General features: G+C 36.0%; 1 protein-coding gene across 1 annotated transcript in view; it reads right to left on the bottom strand.

Moving 5' to 3' along the window:
• FSCB (fibrous sheath CABYR binding protein) overlaps nt 1-23,720 on the bottom strand; it is a 29,292-nt gene extending 5,572 nt beyond the window's left edge. The window contains exon 1 of the mRNA XM_055309047.1: nt 23,646-23,720. The gene's annotated coding sequence lies outside the window, so the exon portion shown is untranslated. The remainder of the gene's footprint in view (nt 1-23,645) is intronic.
• Nucleotides 23,721-25,294: the final 1,574 nt, after the last annotated feature.

Genomic DNA, 25,294 nt, shown 5'->3' with positions numbered 1-25,294 from the left:
TCTTCTGAGGGACCATGGCTCTGCCAATTATTTAGGACTCTGACTCTCTAGAACTGTGAGAAAATAAAGTTCTGTTGTTTTATCCCAGTGTGTTGTACTTTCTTATAGCAGTTCTGGGAAACTAATATGATATTCTTTCAGAACCCCATACTTCTGACTTCTACTTGGAATGCTGTACTTCCAATTCTTTCTCAATCTCTAGAGCTAGTTTCTTTATTTCTAATTCAGGTCTGGCATTTGGTTTCACACAATATTTGACTCATTTCCATATTCATAAAACCAGAGGGATTTGCTAAAAAGCTTCTACCTGATGATTTGCATTTAATGTTACCAAAAACAAATGTGCTAAGTAGCACTTAGTTTCATTTTTTTATTATAATAACTTTGAAAGCTATTATTTAGAGGTGGCAGAGATGTTTCAAATCAACATACACCAAATATGTAAACTGTGACCTATATTGCTTTGTTCTGAGTAGATTAAAAAAGGTGAAGTCTGAAAAATGCCCACTGGATATAATAACTATAAGACTATTGGTAATTTTAGTAAGAGCAATTTCAGTAGAAAGGTGGAGATAGATGCCACAAAATTCTAAAATCCCTGTAAATTAAAAATAAAATTAAAGTGCAATAAAAATGTAGGAAAAATAAGTACAAAATATCACATAGACAAAGAGCTATATTTAATATCTAAAAGATTTTAGAAATCAATTTAAAACTAACAATAGAAAAATTAACAAAGGACATGAATAGAAAATTTATAGGAGAAAAATAGGTGACCAATAAATAGATAAAAGAGATCAAGTTCACTTCTAAAATAAAAATTAAAATACCAATGTAACATTTGCAAAGCTTATTTTAAAGTTAATATGCCCCAAAAGTGAGAATATTATTAAGTGGATAGTTTATACATTACTGGCAGAAGTTTAAATTGATACAAACTTTATTCTAGATAATTTGAAAGTAAATACCAAATGTTTCTAAAATGTGCATACCATTTGCCAACAAGTCTATTTCCAATTCTATTTAATTTTTGGAAGTAATTATTACCTCAAAAAAATACTGAGCATTTATATATTCAAGGGAGAGTTGCCAGGTTGGGGAAACAAGAGCACAAAAAACACATTTTGCTGTCCTTATGAATCTCACTGTATACTGGGAGAAATTGAATAAACAAATATAAAAATTGTGGAAAATATTATTCAGTAGTGAAGAGAAAATATATATTACCTACAGTAATAGGACTAAAGGGGTTTATAGGATAGAGTAATTGATAAAGTATCCAAGGGAGTAACAATAGGAAGAAAATTTTAGGAACTGTAAGAAAAAAATTCTGGAAAGAGGCAAGAGGAAAGACTAGGTGAGCTAAGGAAATCATCGATTAGAATGTGCTGGAAGAAGTAGATAGGGGAATGATGATGCATCAACGTGCAAATTCTAAGTATGTTATTTTGGATATAGAAACTGTAAATATTTGTGCACCAACACAATAAAAGTAGGGGACTCACCACTTTCATTAATGAATAGATAACCCAGATAGAAAATGAATAAGGAAACTTGGTCTTGAACTTCACTTTAGACCAGATAGACCTCACAGATACATATAGAACATCCTTTCCAACAGCAAGTAAATAAACATCTTCTCTAGCCCAGACAAAACATCATCCAGGATATATCATATGTTACCTGACAAAACATGTTTTTAAAACATTAAAGAAAATTTAAATCATATCAAGCATCTTTGCTAATCACAATGGTATGAAATTAGAAATCAATTACAAGAAGACAACAGGTAAATTCACAAATACATGGATGTTAAACAACATACTGCTGAATAACCTATGGGTCAAAGAAGAAATCAAAAGAAAAATAAAAAATATCGTGAAATAAATGAAATAGAAACAATTTAACAAAACTAATAGGATGAAGTAAATGTAGTTCAAAAAGGGAAGTTTATTGTAATAAATGCCTACATTTTAAGAAAAGGAAGATCTCAAATAGATAACTTTATGCCTTAAGGAACTAAAAAAAAAAAAGAACAAACTAAATCTAGGGGTAGAAGAAGAAAGGGAATAGCAAAGATTAAAGCAGAAAGAAATGAAATAAAGACCAGAAAGACAATAGAAAATATTAATAAAATGGAGATAATTTTTTTCAAAAGATAACATTGACAAATCTGTAACTAGACTAAGAAAAAAAGCAAAGAACAAAAATAGAAATAAAAGAAGAGGCATTACAACTGATATGTAGAAATACTACGGATCATAAGACTACTAAACAATTATGTATTAATGGATTGGAAAAGTTAGAAGAAATTAGTACATTCCTAGAAAATTAGAACCCAACAAGACTGAATCATGAAGAAATAGAAAATGTGAACAGACCAAAAGCAAATAAGGAGATTAAATCAGTAATCAAAAACTGCCAACACAGGATACAAAATCAATGCCCAGAAATCAGTGGCATTTCTATACACTAACAATGAGACTGAAGAAAGAGAAATTAAGGAGTCAATCCCATTTACAATCACACCCAAAAGCATAAGATACCTAGGAATAAACCTAACCAAAGAGATAAATGATCTATACACTAAAAACTACAGAACACTTCTGAAAGAAATTGAGGAAGACACAAAGAAATGGAAAAATATTCCATGCTCATTAATAGGAAGAATTAATATTGTGAAAATGTCAATGGTACCCGGGGCAATGTACACATTTAATGCAATCCCTATCAAAATACCATGGACTTTTTTCAGAGAATTGGAACAAATCATCTTAAGATTTGTGTGAAATCAGAAAAGACCCCAAATAGCCAGGGGAATATTGAAAAAGAAAACCATAGCTGGGGACATCACAACGCCAGATTTCAGGTTGTACTACAAAGCTGTGATCACCAAGACAGTATGGTACTGGCACAAAACAGACACATAGATCAATGGAACAGAATAGAGAACCCAGAAGTGGACCCTCAACTTTATGGTCACTAATATTCAACAAAGCAGGAAAGACTATCCACTGGAAAAAAAAGACAGTCTCTTCAATAAATGGTGCTGGGAAAATTGGACATCCACATGCAGAAGAATGAAACTAGACCATTCTCTTATACCATACACAAAGTTAAACTCAAAATGGATGAAAGATCTAAATGTGAGACAAGAATCCATCAAAATCCTAGAGGAGAACACAGGCAACACCCTTTTTGAACTCGGCCACAGCAACTTCTTGCAAGATACATCCATGAAGGCAAGAGAAACAAAAGCAAAAATGAATTATTGGGACTTAATCAAGATAAGAAGCTTCTGCACAGCAAAAGAACCAGTCAACAAAACTAAAAGACAACCTACACAATGGGAGAAGATATTTGCAAATGACCTATCAGATAAAGGGCTAGTATCCAAGATCTACAAAGAACTTATTAAACTGAACAGCAAAGAAACAAACAATCCAATCATGAAATGGGCAAAAGACATGAACAGAAATTTCACAGAGGAAGACATAGACATGGCCAACAAGCACATGAGAAAATGCTCTGCATCACTTGCCATCAGGGAATACAAATCAAAACCACAATGAGAAAAATAAAAAAAACACAATGAGATAACCAGCTCACACCAGTGAGAATGGTGAAAAGTAACAAGACAGGAAACAAATGTTGGAGAGGACGTGGAGATAGGGGAACACTCTTGCACTGTTGGTGGGAATGTGAATTGGTACAGCTACTCTGGAAAACTGTGTGGAGGTTCCTCAAAGAGTTAAAAATAGATCTGCCCTACGACCCAGCAATTGCACTGCTGGGGATATACCCCAAAGATACAGATGCAGTGAAACACCTGCACCTCGATGTTTATAGCAGCAATGTCCACAACAGCCAAACTGTGGAAGGAGCCTCCGTGTCCATCGAAAGATGAATGGATAAAGAAGATGTGGTCTATGTATACAATGGAATATTACTCAGCCATTAGAAATGACAAATACCCACCATTTGCTTCGTTGTGGATGGAACTGGAGGGTATTATGCTGAGTGAAATAAGTCAGTCGGAAAAGGACAAACATTATATGGTCTCATTCATTTGGGGAACATAAAAAATAGTGAAAGGGAATAAAGGGAAAGGAGAGAAAATGAGTGAAAATATTAGTGAGGGTGACAAAACATGAGAGACACCTAACTCTGGGAAATGAACAAGGGGTAGTGAAAGGGGAGATAGGTGGGGGGTTGGGGTGACTGGGTGATGGGCACTGAGGGGGGCACTTGGCAGGATGAGCACTGCTATATGTTGGCAAATTGAACTCCAATAAAAAAATTAAAAAAAAAAAAAGCTGCCAACAAAGAAAAGCCCAGGCTTTTCTGGAAACTTCACTGGTGAATTCTACTAAACATTTAAAGGAGAATTAATACAAAACCTCTCAAACTCCTCTAAAAAATAAAAAAACAATTCCAAATTCATTTTATGAAACCAGCATCATCCTAACACCAAAGTCTGACAGGGACTTTATAAGAAATAAAAATTACAGGGCAATATCTCTGATGAATATACATAAAAAATTCTCAACAAAATGATTCAACAATGCATTAAAAGTTCACAATCAAGTGAGGTTTATCTCTGGGATGCAAGGATAGTTCAACATATACAAATCCATAAATGTGATATACCACATTAATAAAAGATAAATTACATAATTATCCCAAAAGATGCAGAAAAGCACTTGACAAAATTTAAACATCCTTTTATGATAAAAACATTCAACAAATTAGTATACGTGGAAAGTACCTTAACATTATAAGCCATTTATGACAAGGCCACAGCTAACATCATACTTAAGAATGAAAATCTGAAGCTATTCTTCTAAGATGAGGAAAGAGACAAGCATGCCCACTATAACCATTTCTATATAACATATTACTAGGAGTACTGACCAGAGTCATTCAGCAAAAGAAGGAAATAATAAAAGGCATCCAAATCAGAAAGGAAGAATTACAATTGTCTGTTTGTGCATGATATGGTGTTTTATATAGAGCCCAAAAGACTGGGGTGCCTGGGTGGCTCAGTGATTGAGTGTCTGCCTTTGGCTCAGAGCATGATCCCAGGGTCCTAGGATCAAGTCTCGAATCAGGCTCCCCGCAAGGAGCCTGCTTCTCCCTCTGTCTATGCCTCTGGCCCTCTTTCTGTGTCTCTAATGAATAAATAAATAAAATCTTTAAAAAAGAAAACCCAAAAGACTAAAAAAAAAAAAAAAAACCTGTTAGATTAAACAAATTCAACAAAGTTGCAAAAGCAATAAACAAAAATCAGTTTCGGGATCCCTGGGTGGCGCAGCGGTTTGGTGCCTGCCTTTGGCCCAGGGTACGATCCTGGAGACCTGGGATCGAATCCCACATTAGGATCCCGGTGCATGGAGCCTGCTTCTCCCTCTGCGTGTGTCTCTGCCTCTCTCTCTCTCTCTGTATGACTATCATAAATAAAAAAAAAAAATCAGTTTCATTTCTATATACTAACAAACTATCAAAGAGAAATTGAGAAGACAACCTCTTTTATAATAGTATGAAAAATAAATACTTAGGAACAAGTTTAACCAAACGGATAAAAAATCTAGATAATGAAAATTATGAAATTGATGAAAAAAAAATGAAGACACAAATAAAGATAGTCCATTTTCATGGATTGAGGAATTAATAGTGTTACAATGCCCATATTGCCCAAATCCATCTATATATCCAATACAATTCCTTTCAAAATTCCAATAGCTTTTTTCACAGAAATAGAAAAAAATATCTTAAAATTCATGTGGAACCACACAAGACCTAGAAAGCCAAAGCAATCTTGAAAAAAACAAAGGTGGAGGCATCATTCTTCCTGATTCAAATTTTACTACAAAGCTATAGTAAACAACATGGTATCAGCATAAAAACAGATACACAGGAGTTCCTGAGTAGCTCAGTCTATTAAGAGTCTGACTTGATTTCACCTCGGTCATGATCTCAGGGTCATGAGATCAAGCCCCACATTGGGCTTTGCACTGAGCATGGAATTAGGATTCTCCCCCCACCAAAAAAAAGATTCTCTCTCCCTCTCTCTCTGTCCCTCCCCACCTACTCTCTCTCTCAAAAAAAAAAATCAATGGAACAGAATAGAGAGTCCAGAAATAAGCCCACAAGTAAATTATCAATTAATTCTTGACAGAGGCACCAAGAACACACAATCAGCAAAGGATAGTCTCTTTAATAAATGATGTTAAGTGTAAGTGGATATTCACATGAAAATAATTAAATTAGACTCATATTACAAATATTACACACAAAAAATTTTAAATGGGTTAAAGATGAACATAAGATGAAAAACTATAAAAGTCCTATAAATAAATAAATAAATAAACAAATAAATAAATAAATGTACGTATGTATGTAAAATATTTGACATGGGTTTGCCAATGATTTTTTTCTTGATTTGACACTAAAAGCAAAGGCAAAGAAAGCAAAAAGGAACAAATGGAACTACATCAAATTAAAAAGCTTCTGCTTAAGGAAAAAAAAATCAATAAAATAAAAAGGCAACGTATGGAATGGAAGAAAATATCTGCAGATAATTTATACGATAAGGGATTAATATCTAAATTATATAAAGAACTAATACAACTCAATAGCCAAAAGAAAAAAACCCCACAATAACAATGAAAAAATGAGCAAAGAACCTGAATAGACATTTTCCCAAAGATATAAATGGTCAATACATGTATGAAAAGGTTCTCAACAACACTAATCATCAGGGAAATGCAAATCAAAACCACTATGAAGTATGACTTCACATGTTTTAGGGTATCCATTATAAAAAAAAAAAAGATAAATGCTGGTGAGGATATAGAGAAAGGGAACTCATATACTGCTGGGAGTGTGAACTGGCACAGCCATTATGAAAATAGTAGAGTTTTCTCAAGAAATTAAAAATAGAACTATCATATAATCGACTAATTTCATTTCTGGGTATATATCCAAAGGAAATGAAATCACTTTATCATGAAGAGACATCTACATTCCCATGTGCATTTCAACATTATTTACAATAGCTAAGATATGGAGACAAACTAAGTGTCCCGTTTGTATGGATGATAAAGAAAAGTGTGTGTGTGTGTGTGTGTGTGTGTGTCTGTGTGTCTGTGTGTGTGTGTGATGGTATATATTATTCGGCCTTAAAAAAAAAAAAAAAAGGAAATCCTGCCATTTGTGGAAATATGAATAAACCTGGAGGGTATAACGCTGAGTGAAATAAGCCAAACAGGGAAAAATAAAAACTACAAGGTTTATATATGGATTTTTTTTTTAAAGTTTGAACTCATACAAAAGAGAATAGAATGGTGTTTATCAAGGGCTGGGTAACTGGGATATGGGAAAAGGTGGTAAAAGGATACAAACATGGTGACTGTTTAAATGAAATTTGCTGAGAACAGATCTTAGGCATTCTCACCTGAAATAATTTAAAAATTAGGGACCTCTTCAAAGATGGCAGAGTAGGAAAACACTAAGCTCACCTTGTCCCAGGGATACAACTACATAACACTCACATCAGTATAAATAACCTGGAAAATGATTCAAAGAAGGACAGAACAAACTAAATGTAAAGAAATCACATTGAAGAGGGTAGGAAAGATAGACATGCTGTGGGGAGCTAAATGTACCATGAGCCGAGCATGGGAGGGAGGGACCTGTGGGCACAGAGAAGAGAGAGAAAGACCCTCACACTGGGAAGGCCACTTGGCAAGACAAATCCCCATAGCATTTGACCTTGAAAACTAGAAGGGCTAAATTTCTTGAGTTCTTACAGTCAACAGCCTGGAATTTAAAAAATCAGTTGGCTGAGCTCTGGCAAAGCCTAAAAAGTGACAGGAAACTAAGTCCCTGCTATTAAAGAGACAGCATGACACACAGCCTGCAGAGATAGAGCACAGAAACAACAGTTGGAAAAACACTTGGGGCATATAGTGAAGAAACCTCCCCCCCTTGTAAGTAGGGCCAGCCCTAACCCAAAGGCAGCCCATCCAGGCGTCTTCCTGAAATTTTAGCAACTAAAAGCATTCTGTTTACAATAAGAAAACCGTTTCCCCGCCCAACACCCTGATTGGAATGTCCCTGAATAGGTTCATGTTGACCCTCCCCAAAATCAACCTGGATGCCATGCGACTCCCACGGTTCTTTTGTCTTTGGGCAGTTTCTTTCCTTTTGCCTTTTAAAAGATCCCTGTAATTGCTAAACGGGGCTCTTTTCCTCCTCGGAGGCGGATAGCCCGTTTGCGCAAACGTTCAATAAACCCTCTTGCTAATTTCATCTGCCTGTCTGGGGTCTGGGTCTCTGGGGCATCCACCGGGCCACGTTGGCACCCGTGAGCCAGGGTCCAACAATAGGAGGGAAACTCCTTTACTAAATCCAGAGTGTGTCCTGGGGAGTATCCAGAGAGGAAGTTCCCTGAGGGACTTCTCCAGGAACAAAGGAACCAGCAGGCACCATTTCCCTCCACTCCCCTACCCCTGCATAAACACATGGCCACCTGAGGAAACCACCTCCACAATGGACATTCACCACCTAACATTTTTACACCAAGCCGTGCTTCCTGACCCCAGGCTTTGGCAGATCTGCCTTTTCTAGTCACATGTGTCTCAGTCCCAACACTGCAAGTCCCTTACCAAGAAAACCAAAGCAAACCTTGCCAACAAAGCATCTACTGCCCCACAAACCATGCAGGACCTTGGTCTTCTACACTGTGCAAGACCTTGGTCCCTGTGGCAGGGGTGCCAGCAGCAGTGGTGGAGACAGTGAGTCTCCTTTCATAAGCTTGGAGTAAAGCTTGTTAAAACTGTGTGCTCCATCCCAACTGGCCCAGTCCCTCCACCATGCTCTTAGCTGGAGTCCATTCAAACTAGGGTCACAAGCCTGGCAGTGTGCAAACTAACCCTGATAGGAACCATCACCAACCACTCCAAAGTGAATCCTACCCTGGAGTGAAGGAAGATAACCACACATAATAGTCAAATGGCAACCCCAGCCAGGAGCTGGGGCAGACCATTGGTCTGATTGTAGGCCCTGCCTACCAATGAAAACTTCTCAGGGGACAACACTGAGAAAATGCCATGCAGTTTGGTGATACTGAATCTCTAGCAAATGCCTGGTCTGACTCAAATAAAGCCCAAGATGGTCACAGACTGGTGCACTATACCACCACAGAAACCAAACACTGCCCACAATACGCAAAAAGGGCCACTGCAGATGACCAGAGTGAAAGAAAAAGCAGCCAAGGCACAACAGCAGAGTGCACACTACACATATAGAAGACATCCCTGAAGCCCAGCTTCTATTGAACAGGGGACACTGCACTGCTTGGCACTATAGGACCACTTCTTCATAAGACCATTATTTTCAAGAGCAAAAGACATAGCAGACTTTCCTATCACACAGAAACACACAGAGGTTAGACAAAATGAGGAGACAGAGAAATACATCCCAAATGAAAGAACAGACAAAACCATAATAAGAGACCGAAGCATATTAAATTGGATTAAAGTAATATGCCTGCTAGAGAATTTAAGTAATGATCATAAAGATACTCATGTTGTGCCCAAGATTGCGAATCTGAGAAACCACCAAGAAGCTGACACCAATGCAAACACACAAGGGTTTATTTACCAGCTCGAGCTTGGGTCCAAGTATACCCGACATAGCGGAGCAGGGACTTGGACCCCGAGGTGGGTTTCAGCTTAGTTGTAAGGGCTGGTCTAGAGGACCTCCAGAAGGGGTGGAGGAATTTCTCAAGTTCTGTTTACATTCTGATATGGGGCTTACAAGGGCATTGAGCTCTGTTCTTTTTCTAATAGGGGCTTCCTGCCCTTGGCTTGGGCTCTGTTCTTATTCTAATATGGGGCTTTCTAGGACATTAAGCTGTAAGCTGTTTTCTTCCTGTAACTGAAGTAATGTAAATTTCAGCTCTTATTCACAGGGGCCTGTGATGGCTGTTCTTGTGCTAACACTGAACTTAAAGTGGAATGGCCTTACTTTTCTCAGCCTCCACAACTCACTGGACTTGAGAAAAATTGGAGGACATAAATAGACTAGAGGAGACAGAAAAACAAATTTGTGACCTAGAGGACAGAGTCATGGAAAGTTATCAACCTGAGCAGGTGAGAGAAAAACATTTATGCAAAGTGAAAATAAATTTAGAGAACTCAGTGACTCCATCAAGCATAACAACATTTGTATATATGGATCCCAAAAGAAGAGAGAGAAAACTTCCTAATCAGGAGAGAGAAACATATCCACATCCAAAAGGCACAAAAATTCTCCCAAAAATATCAACTCAAGGAGATCTACACCACGACACATAGTATTTAAACGGTAAAAAAGTAATGATAAAAAAAATTTAAAGCAATGAGAGAACACAGTTACATATAAGGGAAACACCATAAGGCTATCAGTGAACTTTTCAAAGGAAATTTTGCAGGCAAAAATTTTGCATGATATATTTAAAGTGCTGAAAGGAAAAAATGCGCAGCCAAGAATACTCTGCCCAGTAAAGCCAACTTTCAGAATAAGAGAGATAAACAGTTTTCTAGACCAAAAAAAGAAAAAAAGAAAAAGAAAAAAGCCAGCAGAGTTCATGACCACTAAATTAACCCAACAAGAAATGTTAAAAGGGACTGGTCAAGTGGAAAGGAAAAACCATAAATCAGGAATATAGGGAGCACAAAAAAAGTAAAAGTAAGTATATCTGTAAAAATCAATCAAGGTGTACACAAAATAAAAGGTATGACACCACTTACCTAAAACGTGGGGAGGGGGGGGAGTAAAGAAAAGTTCAAACATCAATTTAATATAGACTGCTATATGTAGATGTTATGTACAAACTGAATGGTAACCACAAATCAAAAAACAGTAAAAATATGCAAAGAATAAAGAGAAAGGAATACAAATACATCACTAAAGAAAGCCAGCAAGGGATCCCTGGGTGGTGCAGCGGTTTAGGGCCTGCCTTTGGCCCAGGGCGCGATCCTGGAGACCCAGGATCGAATCCCACGTCAGGCTCCCTGCATGGAGCCTGCTTCTCCCTCTGCCTATGTCTCTGCTTCTCTCTCTCTCTCTCTCTCTCTGTGATGACTATCATAAATAAATAAAACTTAAAAAAAAAAAAAAAGCCAGCAAACCATGAGGAAAGAGACCAAAAGAAGAAAGGATCAGAGAAGTATGAGACAACCTCAAAAAAGTAACAAAATGGCAATAAATACATACTTACCAATAACAGTCAATAATTGGACTAAACACTCCAATCAAAAGACATAGGGTAAATGGGACAGCCCCAGTGGCTCAGCGGTTTAGCACCACCTTCAGCCCAGGGCATGATCCTGGAGACCCAGGATCAAGTCCCACATCAGGCTCCCTGCATGGAGCCTGCTTCTCCCTCTGCCTGTGTCTCTGCCTTTCTCTGTGTGTGTCTCTCATGAAAAAATAAATAAAATATTTTTTAAAAAAAATGAAAAAAAAAAAGACCCATTTACATGCTATATACAAGAGATAATTTCAGGCCTAAAGACATGCACATTAAAAATAAGGGAATGGGGATCCCTGGGTGGTGCAGCGGTTTAGCGCCTGCCTTTGGCCCAGGGCGCGATCCTGGAGACTTGGGATAAAATCCCACGTCGGGCTCCCGGTGCATGGAGCCTGCTTCTCCCTCTGCTTGTGTCTCTGCCTCTCTCTCTCTGTGACTATCAAGAAAAAGAAAGAAAAGAAAAGAAAAGGAAAGGAAAGGAAAGGAAAGGAAAGGAAAGGAAAGGAAAGGAAAGGAAAGGAAAGAAAAGAAAAGAAAAGAAAAGAAAAGAAAATAAGGGAAAATATTTATCATGCAGCTGGGTGTTAAAAAGAAAGCCAGGGGAGCAATATGTACAACAGACAAAATAGACTTTTTTTTAAAATTATTATTGGTGTTCAATTTGCCAACATATAGAATAACACCCAGTGCTCATCCCATCAAGTGCCCCCATCAGTGCCGGTCACCCAGTCCCCCCCAACCCCCACCCACCTCCCTTTCTACCACTTCTTGTTCGTTTCCCAGAGTTAGGAGTGTCTCATGTTCTGTCTCCCTTTCTGATATTTCCCACTCATTTTTTCTCCTTTCCCCTTTATTCCCTTTCACTATTTTTTATATTCCCCAAATGAATGAGCACATATAATGTTTGTCCTTCTCCAATTGACTTATTTCACTCAGCATAATACCTTCCAGTTCCATCCACGTCGAAGTAAATGGTGGGTATTCGTCGTTTCTAATGGCTGAGTAATATTCCATTGTATACATAAACCACATCTTCTTTATCCATTCATCTTTCGATGGACACCGAGGCTCCTTCCACAGTTTGGCTATTGTGGACATTGCTGCTAGAAACATTGGGGTGCAGGTGTCCTGGCGTTTCACTGCATCTGTATCTTTGGGGTAAATCCCCAGCAGTGCAATTGCTGGGTGGTAGGGCAGGTCTATTTTTAACTCTTTGAGGAACCTCCACACAGTTTTCCAGAGTGGCTGCACCAGTTCATATTCCCACCAACAGTGCAAGAGGGTTCCCCTTTCTCCACATCCTCTCCAACATTTGTTGTTTCCTGCCTTGTTAATTTTCCCCATTCTCACTGGTGTGAGGTGGTATCCATTGTGGTTTTGATTTGTATTTCCCTAATGGCAAGTGATGCAGAGCAAAGACTGTAACAAGAGACAAGGATACTATATAAAAGGGACAATATAATGAGGATACAACAATTGTAAGTGTTTATGCACCCAACATAGGAGTACTCAAATAAAAAAGTTAATAGCAAACATAAGAAACTCATCAATAGTACTACAACAGTAGTAGGGGACTCTTATACCCCACTTACATCAACAAACAGATGATCCAAACAAAAAATCAACAAGGAAACAGTGCCATGAATAACACACTGGACCACATGGATTTGACAGGTATATTCAGAACATCCTATTTTAAAGGAGCAGAAGACTCATTCTTTTAAAGTGTACATGGAAGGTTTTTTAGAATAGACTATATAATAGGCCACAAAACAAGTTTCAATAAATTCAACGAGATTGAAGCCATAATATGCATCTTTTCTGACCACAATTCTATGAAACTAGAAGTCAATCACAAGAAAAACTCTGGAAAGAGGACAAATACATCAAGGTCAAATAACATGCTACTAAACAGTGAATGCCATCAACCAAGAAATCAAAGAGTAAATGAAAAATTACATGGATAGAAAATAAAATGAAAACTCAATGATCCAAAATCATGAATATGCAGCAAAAGCAGTACTAAGACAGAAGTTTATAGCAATACAGACCTACCTCAAGAAGCAAGAAAAATCTCAAAAACCAACCTAACATTATACAAAGAAGCTAGGAAAAGAACAACAAACAAAACCACAAACCAGAAGGAAAGAAACAATAACGATTAGAGCATAAATAAAAGATAACAACAACAACAGAATGGATCAATGAAACCAGGAACTTGTTCTTTGAAAAGATCAACAAAACTGATAAACCCAACAACTCATCAATATGGGGGAGGGGGAGGTCTCAAACAAAATCATAAATGAAAAAGGAAAAACAAGTGACACCACATAAATACAAAGGATTCTAAGACAATATTATGAAAACGTATATGCTAAAAAACTAGACAACCTAGAAGAAATGGATAAATTACTAGAAACATATGAATTACCAAAACTGAAACAGGAAGAAGCAGAAAATTTGAACAAACTATTAGCAATGGAATAAAATCAGTAATTAAAAACAAAAACAAAAACACTCCAAACAAGCATAAGTTGAGAACCAGATGGCTCACAGGTGAATTCTAAAAAACATTTAAAGAAGAGTGAATACTCAGTCTTCTCAAACTTACTCAGTCTTTCCAAACAATAGAAGAGGAAAAAACTTCCAAATTCATTCTATGAGGTCAGAATTATCTTCATACTCAAACCAGAGAAAGACAACACAGTTTCTTTTCATAAAAGAAAACTATAGGTGAATATCTCTGATAAACACAGATGCAAAAATCCTCAACAAAATACTAGCAAACCAAATCCAACAACACATTTTAAAAAATCATTCACTGTGGGACCCAGGAAATTTAACAAAATCCCCCACCCCTGGACAAGCAGAGCAGGACTAATTCCATTTTGTGCTACACCAACCACCTCCTGTATGACCCCCACATGACCTGCTTATTGCTTAAGGCGCTGCCCCACCCTATTCAAGCCACTGGGCACACCCTTATTGGAAATCGGCTCATAACAATGTAACCCTGCCTTGTGCCTGCCAAAACTGTGCGCCAATTTTGACCAAAGTAATAGGCCAGTTCAAACGGATACTATCGGGTAAAATGTAATTCAATCAGCCACCTGCGTGTGGACCCACATGACTGTGCAACTTTCTGTGTATGTTACAATCCCATTGGCCACTGGCCCCTATAAAACTGCTATGCCTCTTAGCCTCGGGGTCCAAGTCCCTGCTCCACTGTGTCGGGTATACTTGGACCCAAGCTCAAGCTTGTAAATAAACCCTCGTGTGTTTGCATCGGTGTAGGCTCCTTGGTGGTTTCTCGGATTCGCAATCTTGGGCACAGCATTCACCACAATCAATTGAGATTTATTATTGGGATGCAAGAGTGGTTCAATATTCACAAATCAATCACTGTGATACATTATATCAATAAGAGAAAGGATAAAAGTTATATGATCATTTCAGTAGATGCAGAAAAAGCATTTGACAAAGTACAACATCTATTCATGATAAAAACTCGCAAAAAGGTTTAGAGGGAACATACCTCCACACAATAAAGGCCTTATATGAAAATCCCACAGCTGACATTATACTCAATGGGAAAAAACTTAGAGCTTTTCCCTAAGATCAGAAACAACAGAAGGATGTCCATTCTCATGACCTCTATTCAAAATAGTGCTAGAAGACCTAGCAACAGAAATAAGACATAAAAGAAAATAAAAGTCATCCAAATTAGTAAGGAAGAAGTAAAACTTTCACTACATGCAGATAACATGATACTATATGTATAAAACCCTAAAGAGTCCACCAAAACATTACTAGGACTTATAAATGAAATCAGTAAGTTGCAGGATACAAAATCAATATAGAGAAACTGTTGCATTTTTAAACATGAAAAATGAAATAGCAGAAAGAGAAATTAAGAAAACAATCCTATTTACAACTAGTTGCACCAAAATAATAAAACATGTGAGAATAAACTTAACCAAGGGGGTGTACTCTGAAAACTATAAAACACTGATGAACAAAACTGAAGAGGACACAGATAGAAAGGCATGCCATGATCATGGATTGGGAGAACCAATATTGCGAAAATGTCCATACTATCCAAAGCTCTCTACAGATTTAATGCAATTCCTATCAAAATACCAGCAGAATTTTTCACAGAACTAGAACAAACCTAAATTTTAGGTTCTAAAACTTAGATGGAACTACCAAAGACCCCAAATACCCAAAGCAATCCTGAAAAAGAAAAACAAAATGGGAGGTATCACTATCCAAAATTTCAAGGTATACTATAAAGCTGTAGTAATCAAAACAATATGGTACTGCCACAAAAATAGACACATAGATCAATGAAACAAAACACAGAGCCCAGAAATAAGTCCATAATTATATAGTTGATTAATTATTTTTAGCAACCTTTTCAGCAACATTTTTCTAGATATGTCATCACCTGAGGCAAGGGAAACAAAAGCAATCAGCTATTGGGGCTACCTTGAAATCAAAAGATTCTGTGCAGTAAAAGGAAAAAAACCAAGAAAACTAAAAGACAACCTACTGAATGGGAGAAGGTATTTGCAAATGATGTATTCAATAAAAGGTTAGTATCCATAATAAGACCTTGTACAACTTAACCCCAAAAGACCCGCCAGATAATCCAATTAAAGAAAGACTGGGCAGAAAATATGAACAGACATTTCTCCAAAGAAAATGTCCACATGGCCGGCCAATGGGCACATGAAAACATGTTCAATCTCACTCATCATCAAGGAAATGTAAATCAAAACCACAATGAGATATCACCTCATACCTGTCAGAATGGCTAAAATCAAAACCCCAAGAAACAACAAGTGTTAGTGATGATGTGCCGAAAAAGGAACACTCATGCACTGCTGGTGGTAATGCAACTGGTGTAGTCACTATGGAAGACAGGAGAGAGTTTCCTCAAAATATTAAAAAGAGAACTACCTTATGATCCAGTAATCACACTACTGAATGTTTACCCAAAGAATACAAAAACAGTAATTTGAAAAGATATAGGCACTCCTATGTTTACTGTAGTATTATGTACAGTAGCCAAATTATGGAAACAGGCCAAGTGTCCACTGATAGATGAGTGAATAAAAAAAGAAGATGTGAAATATATATATATATATATATATATATATACACATATATATATGTATATATATAATATATACATTAAGATGTGAAATGTATATCATATTTACATATATAACATATAAATAAGGTAAAAAGATATATTTGGAATATATACATATATATTATTCAGCCATTAAAAAGAATGAAAACTTGCCATATGCAAGCTACATGGATAGATTTAAAGAGTATAATGCTAAGTGTAGTAAGCCACTCAGAGAAAGACAAATACTATATGATTTCACTCATTTGTGGGATTTAAGAAACAAAACAAAAAGGAAGAAACAGATTACTACTACTCTTAACTGTAGAGAACAAACAGATGGTTACCAGAGAAGAAATGGGGGGGTGGGGGGGGATGAATGAACTAGGTGAGGGTAATTAAGAATATACTTAATATGATGAGCACTGAGTAGTATATGGAATTGCTGAATCGCTTTATTGTACACCTGAAACTAATAGAACACTGTATGTTAACTATACTGGAATTAAAATAATATTAAAAATAACTTAAAAATAACTATCTAACATGATAGATATGTTAATTACCTTGATTTGGGGAAAACTTTCATTTTTGATATATATATCAAATCATATCTTTGTCTGCTTTAAATATATTTTTTGTTCATTATAAATATATTGTCAATTTTACCTCAAAAAATCTATAAAAGAGAATTGTTATTTCATTGTAAATGTCATATAAATATATAAATGGTTTTAAATTTCTTCTTTTCTGTGTTTGAAATGATTGTGGGAACAAGAAAGAAAGGAGATGTATTGATTTCTTCTTTTCTAAATATAGCTTCTTAAAACAACATAAATTTATTATCTTAAGATATAGGTTAGCTGGGTCCTATGATCTAGATCTCACCAGTGATCTCACCAGTGGATCTCACTTAAATCAGTATCAGCCTGAAATGAGATCACCTCTGATCTAGGGATCTTCTTCCAAGCTCACTGAGTGATAACCAAATTTAATTCCTAGTGTTCATATAACTGACATCCCAATTTTCTTGCTGGCTGTCTGCTAAATTCACTCTCAATTCCTAGGGGCTGCCTTCAAGTTCTAGCCATGTAGCCCTCAATGTGGCAATTTAATTTTTCAAACCCAGTAGAACAATCTCTTTCCGATGTGCTACAACAGATCTTACATACAAACATGACTAATAATCCCATCTCCTTTATCATATAACATCACCTAATCAACTATTCTATTTCAACTATTGACTATCCCATAATATTAAGAGACTCTACTAACACAAAAAGAACGATTTTACAGGATATACAGACTAGGGAGCAGGAAACTTTGGGGTCATCTTAGAATTTTGCCTGCCTACCAGTCAAGAATGGACTCATGAAAATCAGCCAGAAGGCCAATTAAGGAAAGAGTCTAAGACAAAGCACTAAGTTATCAAGCATTCAAATGCCAGGTAGAGAGAAAAAAAAAAAAAAAAGACTAGAAAAAAAAGGACTAAAAATGAGTATTAGAGTATTAGGTTGATTAAAGTATAGATGGAGAGAAAAAAGCAGAATATAGATGCATTTTGGAGCTAGGATCAACTGGAATGGATGATGAGCTGAGTATCAGGAAAAAAAGAAGAGAAAATGCTAAGAATGATCCCTAGGCATTGGTTTTTTGCAACTTGGTAAACAGATGTGCCACTTGTCGAGATAAGGGAAAAAATGAATGAGGAACAATTGGTGACAACAATATCCTGAGCTCAATTTTGGACGTTAACTTTGAGATGTCTCTAATACACCCAGGTTGAGATGTTAGGTAGATTAATATCAGGTTCAGAATTCAGAAGGGCAGTCAGCACCAAAGACATAAATTTGAGACTCATTGGATATGTATGGTATTTCAAGCCATGAGACTGGATATGATCACTTAGGAAAAGAATCCTGAAGGACAAGAAAATAGAGCCAAGACTAAACCCACTCGTTTATCAAGCATTTAAATGTCAGGTAGAGGGATGAGGCTGGCAAAAATATGACTGAAAATAAACAGCTAAGGATATCGGAAAACAGGAATTTGTGTTGTCATGGAAGTCAAGAGATAATGTTTCCAGAAAGTATGGTGGAAAATGGATTAGTGTCAAATGGTGTTTATAGAATCTAGTCAGATAAAAACTAAAAATCTACTGTATTTGTCAAACTGGATGCCATTGGTGGATTTAGCTAAAGCATTTTCACTGGAGTGCTAAGTTGAAGCCATATGGCAGGTGATAAGAAAAATGGAGAGAATTACAAGTAGACAACTCTTTCCAAAAGCTTCAGTACAAATATAAAAAATAATGCTTGCTGTCACACTAAACAAAAAAGTAGATATCACCTATAATATTAAAAGGACAAATAATATATCTTTATTTTGAAATAATGTCATCCTTAAAAAATTACTAATGAAAAACATGTAATGACACAAAAAAATCCATGACAAAATATTAGGTAGGGAAAAAAAGCAGGATATAAAATTGTAAGTATGATTCTACTTTCACAAAATAAATACTATATATTACACATTATGAATTTCTTTATACATATAAAATGTTTAGAAAAAGAATGGTATAGTTATTGGCTATATATTAGTAAATAGATGGAAAGTCATTTCAGTGTTTTACCTATATTCCTCTATATTTTTTAATGTTTCAAAATAAACAGTATCTATGTTTTAATGAGAGAAAATAAGAATGGCTATAATAAAGTGCTATTCTGGAGTCTTTAAAATACCTACTGTAGGGAATAACAGAGCTGAGTAAGAGGATTCCCAAGACCTAGTCATTTCAGTACAGATCCAAACCCAAAATTCTTATTCCATTAATTTTTACAATTGTTTAATTTTTTTCAAGTGTGTTTAGCAAAACTACAAACTTATGGAAGGGTGAGAGTTTGAGGCAAGTTTTAGGGCTTACTTAGGTAGTTGGGCAAGAAAGTAAAAATGAACAAGGGAGTTTTCAACTTAAGGCCAAGTATAATAGAAAGTGAGGAAGAATATAAACTGAGATGTAGGGGAAGAAATAAAGGGACTGAAGCTCAATAAACAACCATAGTGGGAGCAAAGGAGAAAACAGAAAACCAGGAACAAGCAGTGAGAGAATATAATGCTATAATGTAAGGTTTAAAAAGGCAAAGTAATGTTGCTTAAAATAAAGCCAAGTATATGACTAGGATAGAAATAAAGAGTAAGTCTCTAAATTTGAGGAATTCCAGGAACTTTGAGGTTAGACATTGAGATTAGACATTGAGATTAGACATTGAGGTGATAGAAGATAATCCAGGACAGGGGTAAGGAAAATGATTCTAAGTCTGAAGCCAGTGATTTTATCAAATCTGCAGAAGTATCCAGGAAGTTGATCAAGCACAGGGACAAGAAGCAATAGATATTGCTACAGTCTGTTAAGTATGAGTTTTAGGCAGTAAATATAATTTCTATATCAATTAAGGGAAGAACTAAAGCAGTCATGGGCTCTTACTCCCCATCTCAGTATGCTTGTGGTTTGAGGAAACAGAGTCTCAAATAGAAGGGTTTGCAAGGTGGGGTGCCTAAATGTCTCAGTTAGTTGAGCATCTGACTCTTGGTTTCAACTCAGGTCCTGATCTGTTATGGACTTGAGTTGTGGGATCCAGCCTTATGACAGGTTCCGTGCTTGGCTCAGAGTCTGCTTGTCCCTCCCCCATCTCTTTCTCTTTAAAATAAATAAATAAATAAATAAATAAATAAATAAATAAATAAATAAATAAATAAGTAAGTAAATAAATAAATAAATCTATGTTTTTCAAAAAGGGGGGGTACAAGGAATGCTGTATCTTCAGTTAAAACAAAAAAGATGGATATAGCAGACCATCAATATATTAACAATGTATGGAAGCTTTTGGGAGGGAAGGGGAAATGCACAAAGTAAAAGGATTAAACTGAATGGGATCAATGGAAGATTAGAAAAGGAGAGAAACAAAAGTGTATGACCAAGATAGCCTTAATTTGCCTCAGCTTGACTAAACTTGAGATAGGCTTCCTCCTATCTGAAGCACCTGACCTTCATTTGCTTAGAGCACTTTCTTTACAAAACTGTGTAACTGTAAACTCTTTCCTTACTTCTTTGAGATGTAAATCTTTTTAAAAGCCTCTTACTAGTTTCATAACTCAGGTTTGTCTTTCCCAAGGATCTGGGAGTCATCATTTTTAAATGTAATCTTTAAGGAAAACAGTATCTCACCTCTTTCTCAATTTTTGTGAGAAAGTAGTAACCAAGCTTTGGTGGGCAGAGGCACTTTTCTCCAAGTTGTAAAACTGCCTCCTATCATGAAGATTTAAAAAACATAGATGGCCTAAGATTCACCCAAACCCAGCTTTTAAAAGTTATTCTATCCTGGGGATCCTGAGTGGCTCAGTGGTTAAGTATCCAACTCTTGATTTTGGTTCAGGTCATGAGCTTAGGGTCATGGGATGGAGCCCTACATCCACACTGAGTGTGGAGCCTACTAGAGATTTTCTCCCTCTCCCTCTACTCCTCCTTCCCCCTCAAATAATAAATAAACCTAAAAAGAAGGAAAAGAAAAAGAAAATGTTATCCTGTACTTTGTTTTAGTGGAGTTGAGTTCAGACTCTGTCTTGGCTCCTCACCTCTGTTAAAATAGCCTTGAATAAAGTCTTTCTTCCTGTTCTTTGTTCTGTACAATATTTTCCTTTGATAGAGTAAAAGAATAGATTATACAGGGAAAGTTCAGTATGGATATTGGCCAAAAGTACAAGGATATGAAGCATTGTAAGATATTTTGATCACGATGTTCTCAAAACACCTAAAATTACAAGGTACTCCTTGTAGACACAGACTACAAAACCTTATTCTAGAAAACCTTGTTTAATTAGAGGTTATACAACTATTTTTTTCCATTCTTCTTTCTATTAAGGATTTATGGTAAGAAAAAAAAGACATACTGTATTATACTGTATATAGGACAGGGTTTGCTTTTTTCAATATTATTTTTGTCATCGTTTCTTCAATAGAGGAAACACATAGAAACTGTAAATGTAAATAACTATGATGAAGGGACTTGAGGGGAGGGGCTAAATGGGTGATGAGTATTAAGGAGGACACTTATGGGTTGTCTGGGTGGCTCAGGGGTTGAACGTCTGCTTTTGGTTTAGGGTGTGATCCCAGTATCCGAGATTGAGTCCCACATCAGGGGCCTCCCAGGGAGCCTGCTTCTCCCTCTGCCTATGTCTCTGCCTCTCTCTCTCTCTCCATGTCTCTCATGAATAAATAAATAAATAAATCTTAAAAAAAAAAAAGAAAAGAAAAAGGAAGGCATTTGTGATGAGCATTGGGTGTTGCATGTAAATGATGAATCACTAAATCCTACAACTGAAACCAATTTAACTGTATATGTTAACTAGAATTTAAATAAAAACTTCAAATAAAAAAAGTAAATAACTAGAAGCAAGATAGGAGGTTATTGTTTTTTTCTGTGGATGCTATTGCAATCCTTCATTTTATAACAAGATGCCAAATAAGATAGATAGATATTCAGAATTAATTAAATAAAGCAAGTTCCAGAATTACTGGTGAGTTATTACATATTTAGAATTATGTCCTAAAATATTAGTACATAAGAACTGATGCTCATGCCAATTATTCATAAACATTCAAAAATATTTCAGCATCTTTTGAATCTTCAAATTTTAAATTACATATTATTCTGATATTTTCTATTTGTTATTCTAGATCTTCACTTTTTTCCACCCTATGCTATACCTCAAGTCCAGTCCAAATGGACTGCAATAATGGATAACCTTGCTTTTTTACTTTGGTTGGATTCAGCAAATGGAGTATACTTGTCAGTAGATCTGAAAAAGGCAGAAGAATGAGGTTCCTCCATTTCCTTCACTGAAGAGTTGGTTCAACCTATCAGTCTCTGCCAAGGCTCACAGCAGCTATAAAATCCTTTGCCGATAGCTTTCTCCTCACTTTCTCTCTCCCTCTCCCTTTCTTCATTAAATCACTTTTACCTTTCCCTTTCCAGCCTAGATACTAATGTTACCAGTTCAGGGCACTCTATAATCTTTTATAATTTCTCTCGTACTGTGCCCAGACATTTATGATTGGTCCCCTTATTAAATTCTCAAATTAATCAGAATATTTCCCTGTGAGGATTAACAAATATAGCACATAAACCCACAGATTTGAGGATGTTATTATATCATATACTTTGACATTATTACATGTTATATGGTTTAAATTATAAATCCCAGATAATAAAAAAGTACAGTTACCAAAATTCTCCTCTGTCTACATATTTTAGGTAAATGGTACTAATTGTTTCAGATTACACCCAAGTTTAGCTAGAGAAACAAAGGAGTTGAGAAAACAGCTCATGCCAATTCTTTTTAGTCCACCCATGTGGGAAAACTGAGTTAAGTATTAATTATAATATCAATTGAACTCTTAATAAATAGACTACATTATAGGAATCAGGGGGAGGGAGTTCTAGTAACAACAGTTTTCTTCCTTCTTTCCTTCCCTAGTCCTACTACAATGATCTAGGAATTCTCCTTTGGGATGAATATCACCTAGCAACGGAAAGGAGAGTAGCTAGTCCTTTGGGATCACAGAAGAGATGCTACTGGGTCTCAGCTTAGTCTTTTTGCAAAAGGTATAAGTTATGTAGAAAAGAGTAGGATGAACACAAAGTAGTCCCTCCTTGTGACCAGAGCTAAACTTTTTATGTGTAATTTCTTCACCAGAAATGGGTTCTGCCCCTTGGTCCAACTCAAAAATTTACATTAGAATAGGAATTCAATAAGAATTAAATTCTTTAATTGAAAAAAATTTTAAATACACTTTTTTATTTAGTGGAAATATTTTTCTAACACAAAGGACAAAATCATTTTTGTAGACAGCAATTACTGGTCAATACAAGGTCTTAACATTCCTTTTCTTATCCAAAGATTTACAGTTCCTCTACAGATTTAACATTTGTTCTCTTTAGCTTTTATCTTGAAACAATGAATTACAAAGAGAACTTAACAAAATTCCCAAAGTAGATTTAAAACTTAACATATATAAAATCACATATCAAAATGAAATATAATAAAACATTAAATCACTACTCCAGATCATGTCTAAATCTAAAATGTCACCTCTCCAGATCTAGAGAATATATGTTAGTCAAATCCTATTAACAAAAATATTCATACCTGTGTAATTTGTTGGGCTCCTTCTAACTTTAGTTTCTTCTCAGACAAATGATATATGAGCCTGCTTAAAGAGTTAATTGTCCATATATAAAAACTTGAATAAACCCTTTGAATGAAAATTTCTATTTAGTCTATCATTACTTTTTAAAACTTATTTAATATTATATTGTTAAAATACAGCATCATTTTGACAGAAATATGAAAAAGTACCCATAAGCTCTATTTTGAAATATTCTAATTATAAAGAGGCAGAAATGCTCAAGCAGGAAAGAAACTATTAAAAATGCAAATTCAGCATTTTGAAAGGCTATTAAAACTTCTTTATTAGAAAAAGAAGACCAAAGTTTTTAAACATGCCAAGAAAAAAGTGCTTAGAAATATCCTCCAGGGACAAATTATGAAGTTGCTGAGAAAGAACTTTAAAAGGATATGTCTCTCTTCTATCCATTCTGACTTTAGATCATGGATGACTACAGATCGTTTCCATAAATACTCTCACCAACTGATTCTATAAAAAGAGTGTGAGTTAATCTACTTGTGAAATATTTGCTGCTCTGTCCAGAATAAACCTACCTGCTTGCCTCTGTGTCCTACAAAATCTTCATCTGAAGAGAAGGTAAAAGAAACCAGAGTTTTTGCAATAGAGTGGTAGGATCTGAGGTGTTTCTGTGTTTTACCCAAATCATATCTAACCCTCTAAACTCAAGTGCTCCCTGACAATTCTGACCATAGGAATAGAACTTTCCCACTAAATTCCAGAACTTGCTAGCTTCAGATAACCCAATGGTGTCAAGAAGGGTTAAAAATCATCATATAGGGGGATGCCTGGGTGGCTCCGCAGTTGAGCATCTGCCTTTGGCTCAGAGTGTGATCCCAGGCACAGAGATCCAGCCCTACATAGGGCTCCCAGTAGGGAGCCTGATTCTTTCTCTGCCGATGTCTCTGCCTCTCTCTGTGTGTCTCTTATTAATAAAAAAATCTTAAAAAATAAAAAGTCATCACATAGGCTGTCCCTGAAAGCCTATGACCTAACAAACACATAACAAAAGCAGCATTAGAGCAGTTGAGAAAAAAAATATATCTCGGTGAAATAAAAGCATTTGAAATAATTCTTTGTTTAAGAGCTGGGCTGAATGTATAAAGAAGTAAAAGTTCTAACTCAGCTGAACAACATAACTCCTTGTATTGGACATGCTCAGCTTTTGATGAAAGGTCAAAGCTCTCTGTGGACAACAGAGGCTACTGCACACACAAATGGAGCATAGCACATGACTCTGGAGATTCATTCTGAAAGTATGACTTGTCTGCTCTCGCATTACAAGGCATTAAAACCCACGCACTGTTCTCTGATGATAACATTGTTCCTAACTACTTGGCACCAGGAGTCACACTGGAAACCACTGACAGTAATAAAAGTCAGACTGAGGAAATAGGATCCCGACTCTCCTGAATTTCAGGATGATATTGCACTATGTGGCATTCGGTGCATACCTAGATCTCTTTAAGCATAAAGCCGACAGGGCTCAAGAGAAAAATATGATGATGCATTTAGAAAAACTGGAAAGCATTCTTAACTCTAAATATAAGTTTTCTGCTTCAATCATACAAATAAGCAGTTATACTACTACTCTTCTGTATGCTATTGTTTT

The sequence above is a fragment of the Nyctereutes procyonoides genome, unplaced genomic scaffold (genome assembly GCF_905146905.1).
Source record: "Nyctereutes procyonoides isolate TBG_1078 unplaced genomic scaffold, NYPRO_anot_genome, whole genome shotgun sequence".
In the NCBI taxonomy this organism is placed as follows: domain Eukaryota; kingdom Metazoa; phylum Chordata; class Mammalia; order Carnivora; family Canidae; genus Nyctereutes; species Nyctereutes procyonoides.
The sequence above is the reverse complement of the archived record's forward strand: the minus strand, read 5'-3'. Positions and strand labels throughout refer to the sequence as shown.